At 47.8% G+C, this 12,242-nt stretch overlaps 1 long non-coding RNA gene and 2 pseudogenes across 2 annotated transcripts in view; 2 read left to right on the top strand and 1 right to left on the bottom strand.

Annotated features, from left to right (window-relative positions):
- Gm46414 overlaps window positions 1–3,429 on the bottom strand; it is a 163,302-nt gene extending 159,873 nt beyond the window's left edge. The window contains exon 1 of the long non-coding RNA XR_001780947.2: window positions 2,784–3,429. This is a non-coding gene — a long non-coding RNA (predicted gene, 46414). The remainder of the gene's footprint in view (window positions 1–2,783) is intronic.
- Window positions 3,430–5,799: 2,370 nt separating this feature from the next.
- On the top strand, window positions 5,800–6,831 carry Gm29787 (annotated as a pseudogene).
- Window positions 6,832–9,003: 2,172 nt separating this feature from the next.
- H2af-ps2 (H2A histone family, pseudogene 2) lies at window positions 9,004–11,986 on the top strand (annotated as a pseudogene). The gene has a single exon (NR_132443.1). The product of NR_132443.1 is annotated as a H2A histone family, pseudogene 2 (transcript).
- The last annotated feature ends 256 nt before the right edge of the window (window positions 11,987–12,242 follow it).

Raw genomic sequence — 12,242 nt, 5'->3', positions numbered from 1 at the left:
TTCTGTGGAGTGGGTCTTAACAGTCAAGCAGAAAGCAGTTGGCTACTCACATAACATCCATGACAATGTCACCCCATGGGTATACCTTACCATGCTGGTCATTATTGTAGCTCCCAGGGTTCACAACTGGGGAAATGTTTTTTTCTCCCCCATCAGCCTACATAGCACCTTCTAATACCACAAAAGTTAGCCAACGAGGGGAAAGCTTCCCTGTCTTTCTCATCATATCTTAAAAAGATTAAATATGTTCTGTTTGATATTAATGATACCAGCTTGGAAAAAGTTTAGATAATCGCTGACATGTTTTGTTTTAATGTAAGAACCATTGCTTGCATGGGGCCCACTTTTTCCTTGTAGATGTGATTTTTGAAGGATGGTTCGCTTGTCTGGTCTAGATCCAGAGCCATGATTGGGCAAGCCGATTGACTAATGAATGATTTCCAAAGAAACTGGCTTCTCTTCTGGTTCTGCCTTCTCCCAATTCCCATCCCTTGGATTATGTGGGGAACATGTGATTCCAAGGTCCCTCCCTGTCCTGTAATATAGAACTAGAGGGACTGGAGAAATGGCTCAGCAATTAAAAGCAATTATTGTGCAATTATAAGGGCCAGAATTTAGAACAAGGAGCCAAGTAACAACTCAGCCATCCTGCTTACACTTGTAACCTCAGCTTCAAAAAGAAGCAGAAACAAGAGAATCACCGGGACTAACTAGCTTACAGCCTACCCAAGAACACTTGAGTCCCAGGTGCAGAGAGAGCCTACCTCAAAGGAATAGGTGAAAAGTGATCAAGGAACCCACCTGACATCCCTTCTGGCCTCCACACTGTGCATGCGCACTACACACACACACACTGTAGGGGGAATAAATAATGAATAAAATAAATCTTTTGAAAGCTTGGCATGATAAAACACACCTGTAGTCCCAACATTGGAAAGTTATACACAGGAGGATCTCAGGGGCACACTGGCTAAATCAATCTAGCCAATCAGTGAGATCCATGAAAGACCTTGTTTCATAAATCGGAGAGCAACAGAGGAAGACTCAACATTAACTTCTGGTCCCCACATGCGCACACACAGGTACATATACTTACACACTCACATGCGCACACACAGAGAGAGAAAGAGACAGACAGACAGACAGACAGACAGACAGACAGACAGAGACACAGGTAGACAGATAGTGCTTATGCACTAGAATTCCATGGAGATTTCAGAAATGTAGGGGGCGCTGGTGAGCCAAGTCTTTTTTTACTGCCATGGCATCTAGGGACTCTAAAACTGGGACAATGGGGTCTCCAATGGGTCACTTCCTCCCCATACGTCTTATTTATGCACCATCGCTGCTCTGAGGTCAGCCAAGAGCCAGCAGGGGTGTACAGTTCATCTGTAATTTGGGCAGCCTGGGAGAGAGTGCCCACAGCTATGGATAAGTCAGCTCTTTATCAGCTGTCAGGGTGACTCCCTGCTTAGGGGCAGATAGGGTGATGGGAGCTAAGGAGATAAAGGAGCTTAGGTCCTCTGCAAGGTTACAGACTAAAGCTTTTGATTGAGACATTGCATTGGACTTCTATTCATGCTCTCTTGGGCTAGGATATAGCTCATTGGTATAGACCTTGCCTAGCATGTATGAGCCCTTGGGCTCAAACCGTAGCACTACAAAACAGTGAAGAATGACTGATGTTCTCCAAGAATGAACTGAAAGCCTTATTCTCCCACTGTGCTTTTTTAAAACTGTAGCATATTCTAAGCACCCAGAATTTCTTTTGTGTGCTGTAGTTGAATTATATATTCAAGCAGCTAGCCCATATAAATGGCACACACACACAAACCTTGATATTTTATTTGATAAGCTGTAAGCCAAGGTTGGGCAGGTTCTGAACTATTCTTATATCCAACTCATAGGTCCCATGTTACTTGATGTTTAAGTCTTGCCCGGGTTGCTCCATCAGCCTGACTTTAGGATCCACTTCTCTTGGCCATGCACTCATGATCCACCTGGCCCCATGGTGGCCTCCTCCTCTTTCTCAGTCTCCATTCTTCTTCTCTCTCTCCTTCTCTTTCCCCACCTTGATGTCCATACCTGCAACCCCAGCCCGGATTCAAAACCCTGCCTACCTCTATTCTCCCCATTAATTGACTGTAGGCATTTTTATTTAACCAGTAGCTTAAAATTGGGGAGCAAGTTTTACACAACAAAGGCCAATGTACGTAAGAATTCACTCATCTGGGGACAATCAGGTCTTGGGGTTCAGAACTTAGCATTTGTATACACAACAGCACCAGACCCCCAACAGTGAGTTGTGTGTGTTTATGTGCATGGGTGCGTGAGGGTGCACATGTATGTGCCCGCCAGTGCACATAGAGGCCAGAGTCAACCTTAAGTACTATCTTCAGGTGGCATCCACTCTGAGTCACAATGTCTCAGTGAACTGGAACTCACCGAGTGAGTGGCCTAAGCCACTCTCACCCCTAAAATTACAAGCACAAACTACCACACTCGGTATGAGTTCTGGATATCAGACGCAGGTCCTCGGGCGTGCAGGACAAGTCCTTTACGGACTGAGACATCACTCCAGCCTCCAGAACGTTTCTCATTTGTAAAAAATTGAATATGCTTTTTATATAAGCCTCCTGCCTGCCTTCCCCAGAGGAGGATTGGTACAGAGAAGGGACCAATTTACAACTGTCACATCACTAGAAGGACAGAGCTTTGTGTTAAATCCAAGAAGCTACCCCTCCCCCCCCCCCAGGCTAGGCCACTTCTAATTAACTACCAACCTGGCATCTTGGTCCCTACGCTGGCCACACTAGGTAGGAGCGGCTGGGGATGAAAACTTTCAGGCTTCTTATGGCTCTGTGCTTCTCTTCAGATGAACCGAATCAGAAGCACCGAACAGTTCGGAAATCTGTAGGAGAAAAGCATTTGCCATGTTAGCGTGACAGCCTGCGTTCAATCCCCGTCCCCCTGTGTAAAATAGCTGGGTGTGTTGCCATGTGTTTGGAGTGGATCCAAGAGGCTTGAGGGCCAGCGGGCCTAGCCACGACAGCGAGCCCCTGGTCAGTAATCTCAGAGAACGAGGTGGTGGCTCCTGAGGAGCAGTGCTGAGGTTGGTCACAGGCCTTTGCAGGCACGTGCAGACATGTGAACACACGGGAGAACATGTGTGAACACATGTGAGCACACAGATTCTCAAGGTCTGGTCCCAGCTCTCTGGCAACATGTCCAATAATGACCCAGCTCGGCGCTGCTCTCCCTTCTGTGTGTGGATCAAGGCATACGGGAGAAGCCCCTCTCGCTGTCTTGGGAGTCTCCTCTTTTCTCCCCGTCCTCTCCTTTGTTTTGCTTCCCTCCTGCCTTGCTTCTCTGTTCTTCGCCTATCTTCACTCTGTCTCCATCCTTTGCTTTGCCCCGACCCATCCTCCAATCCCTGACCACACATCCTGGGAGCCCCACAGAACAAGGCTGCTCTGTTCACATTCTTTATTCGGTAGCAGGCTGCCATCTCAAGGGCGTCGCAGACACTTCACAGACACTGCCTTGGGTCAGGCATCGCCAGAGTCTCAATTAGCAAATAGCTGTCCAGGAACTCCAGGCTACTACCCCTAGACAAGCAACTCACAGAAATTTTAAAATACTAAAACCGTTTGTATTTACAGCATAAACTATCTATCATAGTATAAAGGAGGCAAAAGAATGAGCCCTAAAATTTCTGAACGATACTTTCTAATGTCTTCAGTTAAAATATATAGTTTCGTTTATTTTGTGTACTGCTCAACACGCGAAGCTAGCGACTGACTAGAAAGCAAGCAGGTGAGCCAGTGCAGACGCCTATTGACGTTCCTTCACAAAGAAAACTACATTTCCCAGCTTTCCTTGTAGTTAGCTGAAGACCCGGTGACTGAGTGCTGCTGGCCAATGGAAAGCAAGTAAAAAATAGACATTTTGAGAGCTGATTTCTCAATACACCTCCCAGGTTTTTCTTCTTCTCTGCAGCTGTGAGATGTGGGAAGAGCACTCAGGGCTTGCTGCGCTGTGTGGTAAATGGCATCTGGCTTCTGTCGTGTTAATTCACTGCGAGAGAATTCATAGTTTGTTACCGCAAGGCACTCAAACCTATTGCCTCATACGTCCGAAAACTCTAGCTGACAACTTTAATAATGCGTTGTTCATAATGAAACCTAAGTGTGAATTTTGAGGGTTCTTGATTTGGTTGAGGGACCTGCCAGTAGATTCAGCAATATCCCAAAAGCATCAGCAAGAAAAGAAAAAATACCCAAGTTAGAGTTGGTTAAGATTTTAATTTTGTGCATCAAGGTAGATTATGGAGAAAATGAGAAGAAAGCTGAAGAATGGGAGACCATATTTGCCAAGGAGGTATTTAACAGGGACTTGGCACCTAGACTTCTGTCTACCCTTTAGCCCTACGGCTTATTGAAGGCAGTGGATCATTTGAAACCCAATTGGGAACCAGAAACACCAAAAGAAATCTTAAAGCTGGACAACAAAACCCAGTCAAGAAATTGTCAAAAAGTGTCTGTAAGATGGCTCAGGGAATTTTTTTATTAGATATTTTCTTTATTTATATTTCAAATGCTATCCCAAATAGTTCCCTATACCCTCCCCCCACCCTGCTCCCCTACCCACCCACTCCCACTTCCTGGCCCTGGCATTCCCCTGTACTGGGGCATACAAAGTCTGCAATACCAAGGAACATCTCTTCCCAATGATGGCCGACCAGGCCATCTTCTGCTACATATGCAGCTAGAGACACCAGCTCTGGGGGTACTGGTTAGTTCATATTGTTGTTCCACCTATAGGGTTGCAGACCCCTTCAACTCCTTGGGTGCTCTCTCCAGCTTCTCCATCGGGGGCCCTGTGTTCCATCTTAGAGATGACTATGAGCATCCACTTCTGTATTTGCCAGGCACTGGTACAGCCTCACATGAGACAACTATACCAGGGTCCCTTCAGCATAATCTTTCTGGCATGTGCAATAGTGTCTGGGTTTGGTGGCTGATTATGGGATGGATCCCCGGGTGGAGTAGTCTCTGGATAGTCCATCCTTTCGTCTCAGCTCCAAACTTTGTCTCTGTAACTCCTTTCATGGGCATTTTGTTCCCTATTCTAAGGAGGAATGAAGTATCCACATGTTGGTCTTCCCTCTTCTTGATTTTCTTGTGTTTTGCAAATTGTATCTTGAGTATTCTAAGTTTCTGGGCTAATATCCACTTATCAGTGAGTGCATATCAAGTGTGTTCTTTTGTGACTGGGTTACCTCACTCAGGATGATATCCTCCTGATACATCCATTTGTCCAAGAATTTCAAAATTTCATTGTTTTTAATAGCTGAGTATACTCCATTGTGTAAATGTACCACATTTTCTGTATCCATTCCTCTGTTGAGGGACATCTGGGTTCTTTCCAGCTTCTGGCTATTATAAATAAGGCTGCTATGAACATAGTGGAGCATGTGTTCTTATTACCGGCTCAGGGAATTTAAAGCTTGCCACACAATCCTGAGGACCAGAGTTCAAATCCCTAATACTCATACAAATGTTTGCTGAGCAGGTGAGTAGCCTGCCTGCAATCCCAGCGCTGAGGAGACAGACAGAAATCCCCAGGTTCTTTGAAATATTGAATATTTATGATGTACACTATATACAGAAAAGCATCTAATTAGCCATAAGCATCTACTGTACAAGCTAATAAAGGACTGGGAAGGGAAGGGAAGGGTCTTCGCTAAAACGCTTCCTCGCGTTTAGTCAGCAAAGACGACAGCCGTTAACAATAAATATGGTGTGGGACTTGGCACGCTCAGTCTGTGACATGTCTGCTGCATGAACACAGGGATCTGACTTTGGATCCCTAGAAACCACGGGTAAAAAAAAACCAAGAAGCTAGGTTGTAGGTATGAGCATGATATCCCAGTCAGGAAAGCAGAGACAGGTAAAAGCCAGTAGCTTTGGAGGAAAGTTTGGTGTGCAGACAGACAGACAGACAGGACAAGTGTGCCCTTGGCTGGGACCATCAGGAGAAGCTGCAGCTGCATTAATCCCAAAAAGACTATGCCAAAGGATTCGGCGGGAAGTATGGGGTGCAGAAGGATCGGATGGACAAGAATGCATCCACCTTTGAAGAAGTGGTCCAGGTGCCGTCTGCCTATCAGAAGACTGTCCCCATTGAGGCCATAACCAGCAAAACCAGTAATATCCGTGCTAACTTGGAAAACCTGGCAAAGGAGAGAGAGCAGGAGGACAGGCGGAAGGCAGAAGCCGAGAGAGCTCAGAGGATGGCCAATGAAAGACAGAAGCAGGAGGAGGCGCACAGGAGGCTGGAAGAGCAGGCCAGAGCCAAGAAGCAGACGCCCCCTGCATCCCCCTAGTCCTCAACCAATTGAAGACAGACCACCCTCCAGCCCCATCTATGAGGATGCAGCTCTGTTCAAGGCCGAGCCGAGCTACCGAGGTAGCGAACCTGAGCCCGAGTACAGCATCGAGGCCGCAGGTGTTCCTGAGGCTGGCAGCCAGCAAGGCCTGACCTATACATCGGAGCCCGTGTACGAGACCACAGAGGCTCCTGGCCACTACCAAGCAGAGGATGACACCTACGATGGGTATGAGAGTGACCTGGGCATCACAGCCATCGCCCTGTATGACTACCAGGTTGCGGGCAATGGTGAGCTCTCCCTTTGACCCTGATGACATCATCATCAACATAGAAATGATTGAGGATGGCTGGTGGCGTGGGGTGTGCAAGGGCAGATACGGACTCTTCCCAGCTAACTATGTGGAGCTGCGGCAGTAGGGCTGCCACCCAGAGCCTACCAGCACAAGGTTCACACTGCAGAGCATCTGCGTGTGTTTGAGTTGGTTTCTGCTTCCGTTTCTGTTTTTGTTCTTTTTCCAAAGGTGGGGAGGGGAATATTCATATTGACTTTATATTTAATATGTCTGCTGATGCTTCGGGGCATGTCCTGCCACAGGATTTGCTAATGTCTGATGATCATGTTCACAGAGAACATGGGTGATTACTTGCAGCCATCCCATGTGTTTTAGTTTTGCCATGCTGACTGTGGTATGTAGCCACTTCAGGGGTTGCGCTTCTCCTGAGGTTGGTGGTACATGTGGTCTTGTGCCCACCCCCACCCCCATTGTAGTCAGGTTCCCAGGATGGAGACAGTGCTCCTGGAGTGGCCACTCAGTGAGGAGGCTCTCTGGGGTCCAGTGTTTGGAAGAAGAGGACCAAAGGGAAGTGAGGTCCCAGGGCATTGACACTGAGGGAAGTCCTGTCAGTCCTGACCACTTAAGCCAGGACCCCATGCTTCCTTTACTCTGTCTCCTCATCTCTGTACCTCCCCTGACACCCCAGTCCTGGTTGGCCCTTTCTCCTGCCTTGCCCTGAAGTGTTACCGTCTCCCATTGCATTCAAGGCCTTTAGCACAAAGTGCATCTCAGAGATGTGCTAGTGGCTTATCCTGGCCTTGGCCTGCAACATGGGAGGCTTGGGGCGGGGGTCTTGGACCTGCTCATGACCCCTGAACAGCCTGCAATGATTTGTGTGTGCCCAGCCACTTGGCTGGGCAGGGAGATAGATAGCTTTTTCCTGCAAGCTTCCAGAAGCACGCTCCCTATGGGGAGCTGTGTTCTTTTTGCCAAATATGTTCAGTTATAGTCAGCTGATATATTGATGTGGCTGAAAACAGGACCGAGTGAACTGATGCTCCCACCTGGGTGCCTCCACGGCTTCCTTGAGCAACTGTCCCTAAGATGCTTTCAAGTGTATGAGACACGAGGAGGCTGGGCCACTCTCGTTATGCACAGTCAGGCAAACAGTATGTCCTTGTAGACGGGTCCCCGCCTCTGAGATACATGAGGATCGATGCCCGTTTTCTCCCCGTGTGCTTTCCTGCAGAATCCTTGCCTTTCCGTTGTTAGGTTGGGTTTTCTATATGAATTATCATCTGGAATTCTGTAGCACATATCATAGGTATGGAATTTTTTAATTAAATATTCAGAATAAAAAAAAGTCTTCTCTTGTCAATGGTTTTCTTGCCATATTTTATGACTATGATCAATTTCTCCTTTAAATCGACACATGCTCTGGATTCCGAGTGCCTACCCTGTGTACAGCAAAGCTTTTCAATTGCCATTGGCTAACGTATTCATTTCAGGTAGAAAAACAAAACAAAAATCCATCAGGTGACCAGAAGTTTGTTCAGGGCCTGCATAAAAACACAGGAAACAAGGACCCTCAGGAAACTCAGTGCCTCCCTGACAAAAGGTGACAGGAAAAGGAGGTGGCCTAAGGACTCCTAAAGTGCTTCTCTCCATAAAAGCCAGGAAATCTCGGACAACAATCAAGCTGTGCGGCCCATGTGCAAAAGAAAATCTGGGCTCTCATGAACAATGAACCTGACAGCGATTTACCCCACCCTGCCCAGTTGCCTCAGAGGAATTTTAATGGGCCACCTTTGTTAGAAACTGTCATTATAGCCAGGCGTGGTGGCGCACGCCTTTAATCCCAGCACTCGGGAGGCAGAGGCAGGTGGATTTCTGAGTTCGAGGCCAGCCTGGTCTACAAACTGAGCTCCAAGACAGCCAGGACTACATAGAGAAACCCTGTCTTGAGAAAGAAAGAGAGAGAGAGAGAGAGAGAGAGAGAGAGAGAGAGGAAGGAAGGAAGGAAGGAAGGAAGGAAGGAAGGAAGGAAGGAAGGAAGAAAGAAACTGTCATTATTTAATCTGGTGACTGAGCAGAAGTAATGGTCACTGGGGGTTTGCTCAGTGAGAAAAGCTTTCTGGAACCTTCTGTAGTTACCTAGTGTATGTGGGACTTTGGAGTCTATCCTCAGCACTAAAAAAAAAAAAAAAAAAAAAAAAAAAAGGGCATGACCAATGTCAGAGACCTGAAATTCCAGTACTAAAGAGGCTGAGGAAGGAGGATTACAGGTTCCAGAGCAGCCTGGACTATATAGTTGTCTTGGTTAGTCATCTTGACACAAGCAAGGAGGCAAGGCCCGCGCCAAGGCCAAGTCGCGGTCTTCCCGGGCCGGGCTACAGTTCCCGGTGGGGCGTGTGCACCGGCTGCTGCGCAAGGGCAACTACGCGGAGCGTGTGGGCGCCGGCGCGCCGGTATACATGGCGGCGGTGCTGGAGTACCTAACGGCCGAGATCCTGGAGCTGGCGGGCAACGCGGCCCGCGACAACAAGAAGACTCGCATCATCCCGCGCCACCTGCAGCTGGCCATCCGCAACGACGAGGAGCTCAACAAGCTGCTGGGCAAAGTGACGATCGCGCAGGGCGGCGTCCTGCCCAACATCCAGGCCGTGCTGCTGCCCAAGAAGACGGAGAGCCACCATAAGGCGAAGGGCAAGTGAGGCCACTGCTCGCGTCGGCCCGCGTCTCTGTGATATAACCCCCGCGAGCTCCCAATTGTCACGTCCACTCTTGACCAGCAAGAACGACACGACCACCAGTCCTTCTAACAGCAGTTTATTCAGCAAACTTCCGTCTTCATCTCTCTCGCTTCAACTTTATCTCTCTTTCTCTCTTCCCCAAACCCCGGGCCTCTCACTCTTATACATTCTCAGTCCCTATCCACTCACAGCAGGCCACGTCACCTCACCAGGCACACAGCTTCAGCCAATCAGGGCGGCAGGGGCATGTCTCCACCAAATATGGACTTGTTTAAACCACCAGCATCATGGTGCACCTGTGCAGCTCTCACGATGGTCGTGGCTTATTTTCAGGTGCAAGTCATAAGACTTAGCTGCAGTCCCAGGCGCCATCAAAGGTATTTGGAAAGGCGACATCCTAACTGAGGGGTTGTGCAGATCAGATTGGCTTATATCTGTGTCAAAATGTCTTGAGAGTGGCAGAAGAGAGAGCACCCCAATCATGTAAGAGCAGGGGAAGAGCGGCCCCAGGGCCACTGCTCCGAATTGGGTCTAGGGTGGGAAAGAAGGAGTATCAGAGGGGAGGCATTAGCAACATGGAAGTTTGGGAGCACCGCAGCCACCGGGGAGATTAGAGCAAATTAATCAACTACTGCCACATCCATGAAGATGGTTCAGCAGGTAAAGATAACTGATAACTTGATCTTAGCACACAGGACCCATGTTCGTGGCACACATCTGCAATCCCAGCATTCCAATGGTGAGATGGGAGAATCCATCGACAGGAAACTAGCCAGAGGCTTGCAGGTCGGCTAGTTTGGAGTACACAGCACAGCACTAGAAACGAGAGAAGAGAAGCCCTACCTCAGATGAAGGTGGAAGGAGGGAACTGACTCCCAAAATGTCATCCCACCTCCACACACACACTATGATAAGTATGCACTTGTGCACACACATGCACACTCTCACATGCACACGCTTTTTTTTTTTAATTTTAAGAAGAATGACTAGAAGTTTCAACCAGAATCTTAGGGGAAGGGGAGAGAACTTCCTAACTCCATGGGGTCAGCATTACCTTAAAACCACACCAAGACAGCATCGTAGAGAGAAGAATCACAAGCCAGGTTCCCTAGGAACACAAGTGCAAAAGTGTCCCAGAATCAACCCACTCGTTGCATTTCCATGGGATGTCAGATTCCCAGTAAGAACCAAGACCCACAGGCGCTCAGGACAAAGACGATGATACCCGTGTATATAGTTCATATACATCTTCACATAGGCTTTCGATCCTCCTGATTCGTAACACTAATATGAAACAAGAGGTGTTTGCTTTGCAAATAAGTGTCAGACGATATCCTTCAGGAAGTAGGGACAAGCAGAAAGGGCTGCATGTTTCACGCAAGCTTAGTTTTTTCAAATATTGTTGATCGGCAGATAGTTGGACTAAGAGTCTGAGTCCCAGTATACGGTGAACCAGCTCTACTAGCAAACTGGATCCAGGTACACGGTTACGTTGTTGTCAGGAGTCCAAGGATAGTTCAATTCACAAAACTCAAGCGTGGCACTGTGTCAGCCAACGGAAATCAGAAACTCATCATCAGGGTGTTGCCTCTGGAACTCAGTTCTCCACACTGAAGGCTGTCATTTCACCTCCAGTTGAGAGTCTAATCGGCTTTGGACTGGCTTCATTCAGCTTGAGACGTGGGCCCACTGACCATGTGTGTCTGGTTCTCCTCAGACTGCCAAAGCCTTCCTTTAATGTCTTTTTTCATGTGTCTCCCTGGGTCCCTTTGGAGAAGGAGCCTTCTCTTCATGTTCTTAGTTAGTCTAGTTAGCTTTAAGTTAGCACTGCTTGGAATCATCTGAGAGGAGAGCCTCATTTGAGGAACCATCCAGATCAGATTGGCCTGGGAACAGGTCTGTGGGAGAGTGTCCTGAGTGTTGATTTAGGTAGGAAGGTCCAGCCCACTGCAGGTGATGCCATTCCTGGGCAAGAGGCTCTGAGCCATATGTAAGAAAGGTAGCTAAGCACAAGCCATTGAGCAATCCAGAAGTCAGACAACAAGCAGAAGGCTGATATCTCAGAAATGTTTCGTGCTAACTGGTTGATTTATCCCTCCGTGGTTTCTGTTCCAGAAGCCTGTTTAAATCCTTGCCCTGACTTCCCTCAAGAATGGACTGTGACCTGGAAGTGTAAGCCAAATAACAGCCACCCCACACACACACACACAAGTTGCTTTTGGTCAGGGTGTTTTTAATCACAGAAGGGAAAACAACAATATCCAGCCATCTCTTCTCTGTGTGGCCAGCAACTGTGTTATGTTTCCATTCCAGAGCCTTCCTCTCCTTCCACTCCAGAGCCATGCGTCTTTCTTCCCATTCAACAATACAAACTGAATATGACGAATTTCTCAGGTTCAGTGTGGTTAATATCAGACTCATTTTCTACCCTAAACCTTCGACCCTGTGGGGACTTGTAACTGCAGGCTTTCCCACTCATGAATAAGCTCCCCAAAATAATGACTCTGAGATTTCTTACCTATGAATAAAATGTCTAGGCCACTACTTTTGGCTTGGTTCTGATAGTTCATAATCTCTACAGAGATTCCTTGACTGTTTTAACTGCATGCCCAATAGTACACAACCTGACAGTCCTGGGTGTCACGACTGGCCTCTCCCCGTCACCATTCAGCATCCGACGGTCAGCAAACCCTGTGGGTTGTCCCTCAAACACAGCTCTGCCCACTTCTCCCCTAGATTTCCCAGACTGCTCTTTCAGGTCATATATGGATTCTCCTTTGGCTCCTTCAGCTAATTTTACCCCCTTCACCCCTTTGCAGCC

The sequence above is a fragment of the Mus musculus genome, chromosome 13 (assembly GCF_000001635.26).
Source record: "Mus musculus strain C57BL/6J chromosome 13, GRCm38.p6 C57BL/6J".
Taxonomy (NCBI): Eukaryota; Metazoa; Chordata; class Mammalia; order Rodentia; family Muridae; genus Mus; species Mus musculus.
The sequence above is the reverse complement of the archived record's forward strand: the minus strand, read 5'-3'. Positions and strand labels throughout refer to the sequence as shown.